The sequence below is a fragment of the Megalops cyprinoides genome, chromosome 7 (genome assembly GCF_013368585.1).
Source record: "Megalops cyprinoides isolate fMegCyp1 chromosome 7, fMegCyp1.pri, whole genome shotgun sequence".
Lineage (NCBI taxonomy): Eukaryota > Metazoa > Chordata > Actinopteri > Elopiformes > Megalopidae > Megalops > Megalops cyprinoides.
In genome coordinates this window covers 29,469,203-29,480,791 of record NC_050589.1, presented here as the reverse complement: position 1 = coordinate 29,480,791, position 11,589 = coordinate 29,469,203, and positions in this window count along the sequence as shown.

Sequence of the window (11,589 nt, the reverse complement as noted above, 5' to 3'; positions counted from 1 at the left end):
GCAGTACAGTGTGTCAGCAGACCTCCATTTCTCCAGCACTGCCACTGTGGTTGTGGGCATTCTGATGTGATTGTGCTGATACCCACCAGGTGGATGCTGGCAGTGCCAAGGTACACGGTGTGGTTCAATCAAACAGCCTGATGAATCGTCTTTCTCTCTATCTCCCTCTCTATCTCTCCCATTCCCTCCCTCTCTCTCCCACAAAAATTCAAATAAGCCTTATTAAGTTTTATTAGCATGACCACACAGGTGTGCAGTATTGCCAAAACCAAATACAAATGCTACTAATAATAAATATTATTACTGCAACTAATATTATTAATACTAAACTATTAAATGTCCAAAAATGTAATTAAATAAACATATATGCGTATATGTCCCATTTCCTATCTCCTTCTGATAGCCATTTATCTGATTATTGGCAAACAGCCTTCCTCATGCTTTTTTGTGTTTTGATGCTTGCTTATGATCAAAGCCTGAGGGAGTATACAGTGGACACAGCACACCCCAGTTCCAATGCACAATGAGGTAAGCTTGTGTTGAAAGCGCTTTGCCTTGCATCTGGACCGAGTGGCAGCAGCATGGGGGCAGTGGCACAGCTCTGACGCAGCATGGAGGGTACTGCATTTGATCATGGCATGTGCTGCAAAGGCATGTAGATGGCTCCGCTGAGGAATGCACTGTGATCGTGATGAATAATGATGCAATGTTTGAGTGGCAGACTTTTCACCAACACTTCCTGTTGGCTCTTGCAGGGTACATATACAAGTTCTCTCCTGGTCAGTTGCTTCTGTGGGCGCAATCTCTTCATGCAAAGGTTAAAAAAAATTAAAAGGGTTAAAAAAAACCATAGTTTCCATTTCACCTTCATCAGAGGGATTGGAAAATCACAATGTGACACCTGTACCTTCCCAGGACAGAGACAGAAATTTATGAAGTAATACAGTAGCACGGAGATTGCAGTTATAGACATGAGTACAAGATACGTGAAACAATGTCTGGAATTTTTACATCCATCTCAGATGTGTGTTGTTTGAATGTTTGACTGTATAAATATCCTTTTGATACCAATGATAAAAACTAGTTTGATACAATCTCCATTTGAACCATGATACATTTATAACCTCCAGAGACGGTTGCTTGACAAGCCCATTGGCCTGATTTGAGTCAGTAGAAATGTGTATACAGTGAACCTAATGTATTATAGTTTCTTAAACTAGTCAAGGGTCCAGAACTGTGTCTATTGACAAACAAAACGGACTCTAACCACCACAGTGAAGTTTATGATTCTGATCTGTCAATTACAAACTTTTACCACTGGCTGAGAGTGTGCATATATGTATGTGTGTGTACATGTGTGTCTACACGTGTGCATGTTTAAGCAACAATGTGCATGAGAGAGAGAGAGAGAGAGAGAGAGAGACAGAGTGTTAGAGCTAGAGCGAGCCCTTCCAATAAGAAATTTGCTCTGCAATTAAACCACCACAATGCCACTAAAAGCATAACTAGGCTCCATCTTGTGGCCATTCAGTGAACATATCAACCGGAACCGGAACTTTCAACCAAATCCCACCAAAACATTTTTATATGGTTAATCCGACAATGCACTGTAAATAATGATCTGTGCATTGGTGTGTGGTTTAAAAGGACATGATACACAGGCAATGTCTGATTCATATGAAAAAAATCATTTATGCTCTCTTCATGATGTCCTTGCATGCAGTATAATACCAAAATATTCATCAAAGGGAATAACGGCCTGAAAGGTTAAGATTGGGTTGGGGGTTAATCATCAGGTGGGTGTCAGGATTTGGGTAGTACTGAGTTCAACATTAGGACTGTAGAGGCAGAAGGGGGGTTAGAAGCTTTAAAAGAGCATGTAAGGATACTTTCTCATCATTTGGTCCAACAACCTTCCCATAGCTTCTAACTGGGACAGAAAAAGTAAAAACGAGCACGTGGCTGAGCCAGCCAAAAAAGCCATCACCAGTGAGACTTCTTCACTCACCAGCTGGTTTTTAATACAAATAATACATAAATCAGTTAGTTGACTTAGTTGAAGACAAGAGACTTATACTCAATTAAAATTGCAAGTCATACAATAAATTTGATCTTCTGATATTTCCAAAACCGACAGTTACAGCAACTACCTTGGTAGATATCTGTGAGATTACATTACATTATACACATTTAGTAAACTCTCTTATCCAGGGCGACTTCCCACACAAGAGAACATAAATGTATCCATTAAATTTAAATGAGCAACAGTGTCAGACCAGGCCGACAGCATTCCCAGACCAGTGAATGTGAGCATAACACTATTCAGGCCCTACCACAAGTTAACTTACACAATCTGACAGAAGCCAAGTATACTACTATAAACAGTCTCTAGAACACTGAATCCAATATACATCACAATACTACACATAAAAAAGGAATCAAATACTAGAAGTATCAGGTGCTGGGGACAGGGACTGAAGTGGAACCGAGATGCAGTCTGAAAAGGTGGGTCTTCAGTCTGTGTTGGAAGCGATTCTGATGTCCTAACATCTGTGGAGAGTTCATTCCACCACTGAGGGACCAGTACAGACAGGGATCATGTCTGAGAAGAGCGACCTGATCGGCTTGGGACAGTCAGTTGCACTGTAGATGCAGAGCACAGTGATCTTGAGGGAACATAGTGTTTGAAGAGTGGTCGTAGGTATGAGCCTGCTGTCCCATTCATTGCCCTGTATGCTAGCATGGGTTTTGAACTTGATGTGAGCAATAACAGGAAGCCAATGAAGTGAGGTGAGGAGGGGAGTAACTTGACAATGTTTAGGGATATTGTAGACAACTTGTGCAGCTGCATTCTGGATTAGTTGTAGAGGTTTGATTGTACAGGTGGGAAGGCAAGCAAAGAGAACGCTTACAGTAATTACACAGTAATAACACAACAATTACAATGATGCAGTGACCATTTAATATAAAGTGGATCCTAAAAAAGTGTGAATGATCAATCTATCAAACTGTTTATAAATCTGTCTGTTTTTCTCTCTAGCTGTCTGTCTGTGATTCTCTCTCTCTTTCACTCTTTCTTTCACCTGCACATGTTTTGCACTGTGGAAAGAAAAGCACGCATGCTTGAGCTCTGTACCACTCTACCACTGTAGAGGACTTAAACCACAGTCCACTTCACTGTTACATCCTGTCTCATGTCAGCTTCATATGAAATCAAGACTAACATGAAGATCCTCTGTTTCATTTTGTTTTTTCAAAGTAAGTTTCAATTCAGTTCAAAATCAGTAATGCTTATTTCCATGTAATTTCAGTTTACAGATTATATTTCGGTATGTATTAGTTAGCAAATTGTACAATTTGTTCTGGTGTTTGTATGTTTTAACAATATATATTTAAATTAAATCAAATAATATGATACGGTTATTGATTGGAAGATAGAATGGGAACTGAATAATGTAGACGGTATTCAAGATGAGTTTAGTTGTTCTTATTCATACCTACATTTCACAAGTACAAAGCAAAATATGACGTGTTAAATGAAAACAGTTCATGAACATTTTAAGCCCTGCTGGTTGAATGTTTACCTTTAATCTGATTTAATGCTTAAGATTTTGCTGTGTTGGGAATTATTTGCATTAAAACACATTTTCTACTTTTTTTAACATGGCTGAAAATGTTATTGCTCTAAGCGCTATTTTGTACAGTGTGTACTAAATTTCTTAAGGAATAATGCTCTATGCACTAATGTAATTAAAAACAAGCATTCAGCAGGTAAGGGCTTTGACCAGCCAACACACCAATATAGTTAACCTTTCTATACAATACACCCAGTGCTTCCTGTCTGTTTGGGGTCTTTGCCTCAGAGCTAATGCCAATGCTTTTTTCCTCTCAGGCAGTGTCCAGCTACAGTGTGACCGGAAAGATGTGGCTGGCACCATTGGGGGGAGCATTACGATGGTCTGTCAGTACAACACAAATCAGTACCTGTTCGCTAAGAAGTACTGGTGTTTTGGGCCATCCAGATCCACATGTGAAATTCTTACTGACACAGATGGCTTCACCAAGGCAGAGGTCAAAGGTCGTATCCGGATACAAGATGCATACAGGAGGGGCTTGTTCATCGTTATGATGGACCTTCGATTTGTAGACGCAGGAGTATATTGGGTTGGAATCGACAAAATATACACGGATATAATGACTCAAATCAACATAAAAGTGACAGAAGGTATGATGATTTAATGAGTTCCTTCTTTTCCCTCAGCTCGCTTCAGCAAACGTTCACTTTTTTGTAAGTTGTATACTTTCTTACTTTTACTCCTCTTACTCCTACTTATATTCTTTATATATGTTTTATTTTTATAACACTTTTACAGCTTTGTAGTTCATGTACAATTTTCAGTTATACTGTATTACCAATTACATAGTATACTGTATATGTATATATACATACAGACACACCCTCACACACACACATTGTGGGTACAGTCTTAAGCCTGTTACACCTGTTAAAGATATGTTAATGCTGCAACAAATTTCCCCAAGGGCACAGTAAAGTGGTATGGTTTTGGTTTGGTGTAAATAGTACACTTTCATATGGCTTGTCTGACTATTCCATCTTAATAATTTTGAGCTTTTATAGCACACATTATTGACAATATTAACAATTGCTCTTCAGTGAGTTCTTGCTTACTCAGACAAACATATCATCACATTGTCCATGTCACATTGTCAAAACCTCATAACAGGGTTAGCATGGTAACATGTGCAGAAATTAGGTCACCACACAACAGAGTGTTCTCTGTTTCCTCGAAAGTGGACTAAAACACCTGAAAACAGCTACTCCTGCTGAGCACAGAGAGAGTGACTAAGGATATGCATTCTTCCTAAGAGAAAAACGTCAGAAATAAAAGGCATGAAATGTTGCCCTTGCTCTCTCAGCTTCTTCTTGGATAAAGGCAGTAGAAAAAAGAGACCTTAATGATTCTTAAAATTGCTAAGAAAGTCAATACACACATTTCCCAGTAATTTGCACGTCTCTTTTGTTTTTACTCCACGTGTGGGATTATTGTGCCATGCACAATTAGCTGGGAATCAGTTTTTCATGGAGAAATGGAGAAAAACGTTGTGGTTAATGATTGATCTTGTCTGTCCCTCAGTGCCTGTGTCACAGCCTCTAGTGTGGTTCTTGAGTTCCTTGCCGACGTCGTGCTGGGGACAGCCCCTCACGGCGCGATGCAGGAGCAAACAGGGCACCGGAGTGAGCTACACCTGGTACCGAGTCGGGGCGTCCGGCGAGGCCTCGCTGCACGGTGACCTGTGGCTGAACTGCTCCGTTGTGGCAGACGGCGGGCACTACTACTGCAGCGCCAGCAACAGCGTGAGCAGCCGGCGCAGCCAGGCCGTGACAGCACAGCTCCTGCGCCCTGCAGAGGAAGACTGCGTCTACATCGTCACCCTCGGCGGTGAGCCAGGCCAGCCTCCAGCCTGTATTGTGCCATAAGCGAGGGTTCACAACATAGACGTTTTTATCTACTGTGACCATATATTCAATCCCTACATTATTCTATCCTCTCTCTAGAACATTGAGGTTAAGATGAACTTGTGGTGCTATCTGTGTGTATCTTATCTTTTAAGAATGTTCATCACAAGTGGGCAAATCATAACGTCAACAATGGCAAAGGCAGGACTTTTGATTTGAAGCACACAAAACAGAACATCTGGTCATAATATTTAGAATATTTGTGGTTTGCCAGCTCCATGTCACCGTGGAAGCAAAAGTGACAGTGGGAAAAATATAGCAAAACCTACAAAATTTGTTCAGTGTCATCATAAAATACAGCATATAATTTGTAAATGTCTTCAATGAGCCAGACATACTGTTTGGTCTCTTGTTAAATAAAATGAAGAGAAGTGAGCAGATTGGTTGAAATTCATGAACAAATCAAATCAATAAACAGAGCAACAAATACAGTACACTGTCCAAACTCTGCTTTTTTGATGATCAATATTCAAAATATTGTCCAATGCACCAAGAGGGCAAAACAGCTAGCAAAATGTTTTGTGGTGAGAAATTGATTACTTCTTTACAGTCTACCTAAACATTAAGAACATACTGTGGCTTCTTTATTATGATGATTTGCTTTCAGCTGCACCAATGGCTGATCCCCAAAATTAGGATTAAGAAGAGCCTTACAACAATAATTTAATTTCTCAAACTGGAATTTGTAATTTAATTTCAGTTTGTACCAAACAGAACACAGATCTCTGAAAATGAGAATTTAGAGCACTAGGGTTTAGTTGGCTGTACCTACCAAGCATGCACGTCTATAGGTCGAACCACACTGGCTTTGAAATATCTGGTACATCTACCAGTGTTTATGATGTTTGCCGGCTACACATCCTAAGTCCCATTTTATGGAATGACCGTGCCATTTCTCAGTGCACAGCGAGCTACCCATGAGCGTGACAACTCCTTCTCACTCCTAATTAGGCAAGGGTGAATATGACTGCTGGGACAGACTGAGGACAAGCACCGCAGCCCCCCCAGAGACCACCCCCACCACAGGACACAGAGGACCTGTCAGCTGGTCCACACCAGTCAATCACAGCAGGGGATTCAATGTCTCCACACAGTGAGTGTCAAGCAGATCCCAGTACTCTTTGCTGCATGTAATATTATAGAGACATGGGTCAAGGTAAGAAGAATTTTTTTGACAGCATGGCAGGAAACTACCAGACTAAACCTCCTTTTTACTCAGCTATTTTTAGAGTCTGTCTTTGGTGGGGGTGACGCAAGTGAGCACTTTCCATCTTGCTCAGTAGACAAGTGACCAAAGTTACAGTCAGAGGTGGGTGTCAGGCTGGAGATTTGTCGGGGGTGACAGCAGACAGGAAGAGATATCTTTTTCACTCGTTGAACCCAGGCTTCTGCAGCAGTTCATGTCATTGGCGGAGGAAAATTATTTGTGTACAAAAAAACCGCAGTGAAAGGTTTTAATCCTGATATGTGCACCCCTGTGTGATGTTGTCCACAAATTTCCACAAATGTCCACAAATTTCCCTGGATGACATGTTCAGTCACTCCTGGCAAAAATGATGAATGATGTTTGGTTTGTTTTGTGGTGTTACAGCTACCTTTTCTGATTGCTGAATGTTTTCCGGTGGCTGGGAACAACTGGCCAAGCGTTGAGGTCAGTGGTGAGGTATCAGTTGAGGAAAACAGCACATCTGATCCTTTTTCCCCCTCTTCTTCTCAGGGCATGGACAGGCATCCCTGTGTGGTACGAGGCCCTCCGCTGGCTACTCCTTGCATTTTTAATGACTGCTGTGTGTCTGGTGCGAAGGCATCCTCGAGCAAGATCCCAACGAATCAGAAAAAGACACACCAACCACTACTTTCAGGCACCAGCTTGACTGTGTGGACACATGCCCACTGTTCTCAAGTTCAGTGTCTTTGCACTACAATGTCCTCTTATTTTCTCAAATATAAGGTGTATGTATGCTAAGAAGAGTGATACATGGCACACCCACAGTGAGCTTTCAGAAAGGCATGTATGATATATATGCAATGTTTCATGCCCCTTGGTTGTGATTTAACCAAGACCCATATATTACAAATGGGAAAATATATAACTGGTCAAAATTTTTTGTTCCAAGGAAAAAAGAGCGAAGCTTTGACATGAATTTTTAAACAGATAACTTACACCTGAATTTTTGTCATTCTCTTGGATGATTATGTTACTGTAGATGTAATTCACACGCCAACTAGTGTTATGTGGTGTTCACTTCCCAGATTCAACTTCCCAGTAATCACCTGACTTGAATGCTTGCATTGTCTGCCAAGGTGAAGGTATTTATTTAATTTATGCGTCACATAGCTTCCTCAAATCTGAGGAATCTGACAAACCTCAATGAATGTGCTGCCAGGTAGTGAATGTGGGTGAGGCCAATGCTATGCCTACTTGAATTACTTACTAAATCAGCCACAAGAGGGCACAGAAGATCTGCAGAATGGTTGCTGGACGCTGGCAGACTTTAACATGGATGACAAGTCCCTCGCTCTGTCATCCCCTGGAGTTTGGAACCAAAGGCCAGGCTACCATATTTGTTTGGTTGCAATACTACAAGCTGGGGAACTGCAGCCTATTGGGGCTGTAGGGTACTGTTCGAGACAGTGCATTACATTTCTTAATTCTGGATTTTAAATTGTAACATGAATTATGTCACTTCATCTGAAAGAATGTAATGTAATGTAAAGGATGACTTCAACTGAAAGAAAGACTTGTGGGTCACTCCCATCTCAGACATTACAGTAGAAGAGAAAGATAACCTAGATACCCATGTCAAACATTGTGGGCACACAAACTGTCCTTGGCAATAAAAGCCTGATAAATGTCTCCAGATATTCAGTCATTGTTCACAGTGTAGATTCCTGTGATTTTGAGTGTAGTCTCAGGTCAAGGTGGCCCATCTCCAAAATCCAACAAGACTGCACGTTCCCAAAGCATTGCTCTATGGTCATTTTTACTTCATACACTCCTTGAAGAGATATCTGGAACCAGAAAAGATGGAGCTATCGGAAAATGCACACACAAACACACACACACACACACACACACACACATGCACACACACACACACACACACACACACACATGCATGGACATGCACTCTTAACAAGGCACAATGGATAGAATATGTGAGAAAAACCAGAAAAGAAGGATGGATAGAGTTATACTCCATGCGAGAATTGTTGTTTAGGTTATAAGAGTGTTTTTTTTTTTTAACTGTTCCTGTATATCTTCTCCCTGCAGTCTAATTTAAATATTTTAAACAAATATTAAAAGGGAAGTGGAGCAGAATCCAGAAATAAACATCATCACAGGAAGTCGCACATTACACAAATATTCACCTCACAGAATACGCTTCATGAAAAAAGAAGTGTCAGAAATTACAATCATCAAGCAAGCAAGCAAACAAACAAACAAAACAGCTACTCTCAAACCAGCAAAACCAATACAGAGGTAGTGATTGTACATACTGGTGGCCACAAAAGCGGCAGCAAAACAATCTCTTCACCAGAATAATCCCATGACTGCTTTCTGACAATAAAACTTATCCCTCACATTGTTCTCTGCAATAGCTCATTCTACCCCTTTTTATTCTTTCCCTGAGCCCAGGGTTTTATTGTATCTATTCAGTTCAGTGTTCTGATTGTCTCTCTTCACATAAATTTGTAATATAATGGATTTTTGTGTAAAATTGAAGGTTTAGTAGTACGGTAGCTATATGATGGAATATCCATTCTAGTTCACTAGAGCTGCCATGTGCCATATAACTCAAAGTGTTTCCCCAATAGAGTTTACAGAACAAAATGAGAAAGAAGCTCTCAAGTTGAATCATTTGGTATTCTACCATTTGGTGGAGAGCATGTTACATTTGAATGTATTAGCAAGCACTTGTGAGGCCAAGCCCATGATTGTGGGATTGATAGCAATCTAAACAGTCACGTACTAACAATAATGGCAACAATAATAACTCCTCCTTTGAGTGATGTAATACAGTGAATCATTTCCTCCCTTCTTGTGCTCCCAAGAACAGAGAAATGAGTTCAGAAATAATTAAATAAGGTGTCATGGTCCTCAGATTGTCACACGAGAAGAGGGCAAATTTTTGTCATGTTTTCTTCTTACATGAAAAGCTGAGGTGCCTTGGTGCATAGCTCATTGTTTATCAACTAAGTCCTGCCCTGGCAATCGGAACACTGCAATGAACAGACACAATAAAATACCACACTGCTGCCCCTAATCAGGTTTCATACTGCTTGTGTGGTGATAAGTAATGTCTAATGACGCCATACACTTTCTAAACAACCAGACAGGAGGCTGATAATACCACCCAGAAGAAACCACAGAACCTTTTACAAAAGTTTACACACAAGAAACATACAGTTATGCTGATGATTTGATCGAAATGAAATTACTTTTTAAGATTTGAAATGATACATGTTTCAGTTGTCCATACTGAAGTTCTTGTTCAAGTAAATGATAATGTTGAACTGAAATGTTACAAAGTAGTTAATTTCTAAAGAATATAATACAATTTAACACTAAGGATCCTGTAATATATTTTTTAAAAAGCAAAACTTAGGTTGATTTAATTAAGAAATGTCTAATGTCTATCTCCAATGTCTAAGAAACTAAAGGCCTAACAAGTTGAAAACTAAAATACTATTTCTTCAGAATATGCAATTTGCCATTATAAGAGTTCATAGTAATAAGTTTACTTTGTTTCAACAGTACAAACTCTTCTGACAGTGTCAGCAAACACTACACATTTCATAGCTGAGGTTTTTTGCTTTGAAGGAGTGGATTTTAACAAGAATGGCCTTAATTTTGTAGCAGAGGATGACATCTTGACTAAGCTGGTCAGTTTAGAGCATTTGATGTGACAATGATGTTTTTCTTATTGCTCACAATGCTGTAATCTGATTGGTCCAGACACAGACAAGGAGAATGCAACAGGTACTATCACTTTCCCTAGGTGAGGTCGGGTGAGGTAAAGTGGGGTGAGGCGTTTGGCTATGTAGACAATTACTCCAGTGGGAAGTAACTGCAGAATGTTGATTTATGGTGCTCTTCTGTGTAACTAATGTAAGTGAGCAAGAGACACTAGTGTATGATAGTGCCAGAGAATTATTATAGGATATAAAGTGAAACAACTCTGTTATGTGCATCTTTGTAACTTGAGATATTGTAATGATCCACCAGCCTCACCTTATTACTAAGATATCATTTGACCATCCCATTTTGAAATAAACTGATGACTAAGCAAACAATGCACCCTTGTTTCATTGATTGTGTGTTCCTTGTGAATAAGGGCAATGGTATGCATGTAGAACAGAAACATGTTCTTCTTTTTATTACTCTGAATGTCCCTCACAAAGGGGTGTGTGTGTTTGTGTTTGAGGGGAAGGCACGTAGCTGACATGATTATCACTGTTGTAAAACTCCATTTCTCAACTTTGGAACTTCTCTGGTTAAGTAATAATCCAAAAATCTGGTGCCAATTTAGTGGCGCAATGCTTTCCACAGTGTTTAAACCAGTTTTACCAGCTGGGGAGCACATTACCAGATTACGGAGATGCCCACAATCGATATAGTGTTTGCTTGTGCTTGTGTTCTGTGCAGCCTGAGGTTGGCTGAGATTGTTCTAAAACCCCTCATCTCAATTTAGGAACTTCTCTGGTGAAATAATATCCAGCTCATGCTGGAACCCCCATTCAGAAATAACAATCAGACATAACTTTGGCTTGAACAAACATAAATAGAAAAAGATATTTAGAAAAATAAAAAGTAGAAGAATATTTCAGGTTAAAAGCTTATAAACTACAGTAATCCCATTGAGAGGACACAATGTACATAAATTTTAACAACCTGTTTGTCGTTAAATATTTTAAAAACACAGCAGTTGCTAAGACATTGAAAAACACTCTCAGAAAAACATTGAAAAATATGTTGCTGCATCTAGTGATAATAATAAAGTCAAAGCCAGTGTCTTTACTCCATCATATCACTGGTGTCCTCTCTG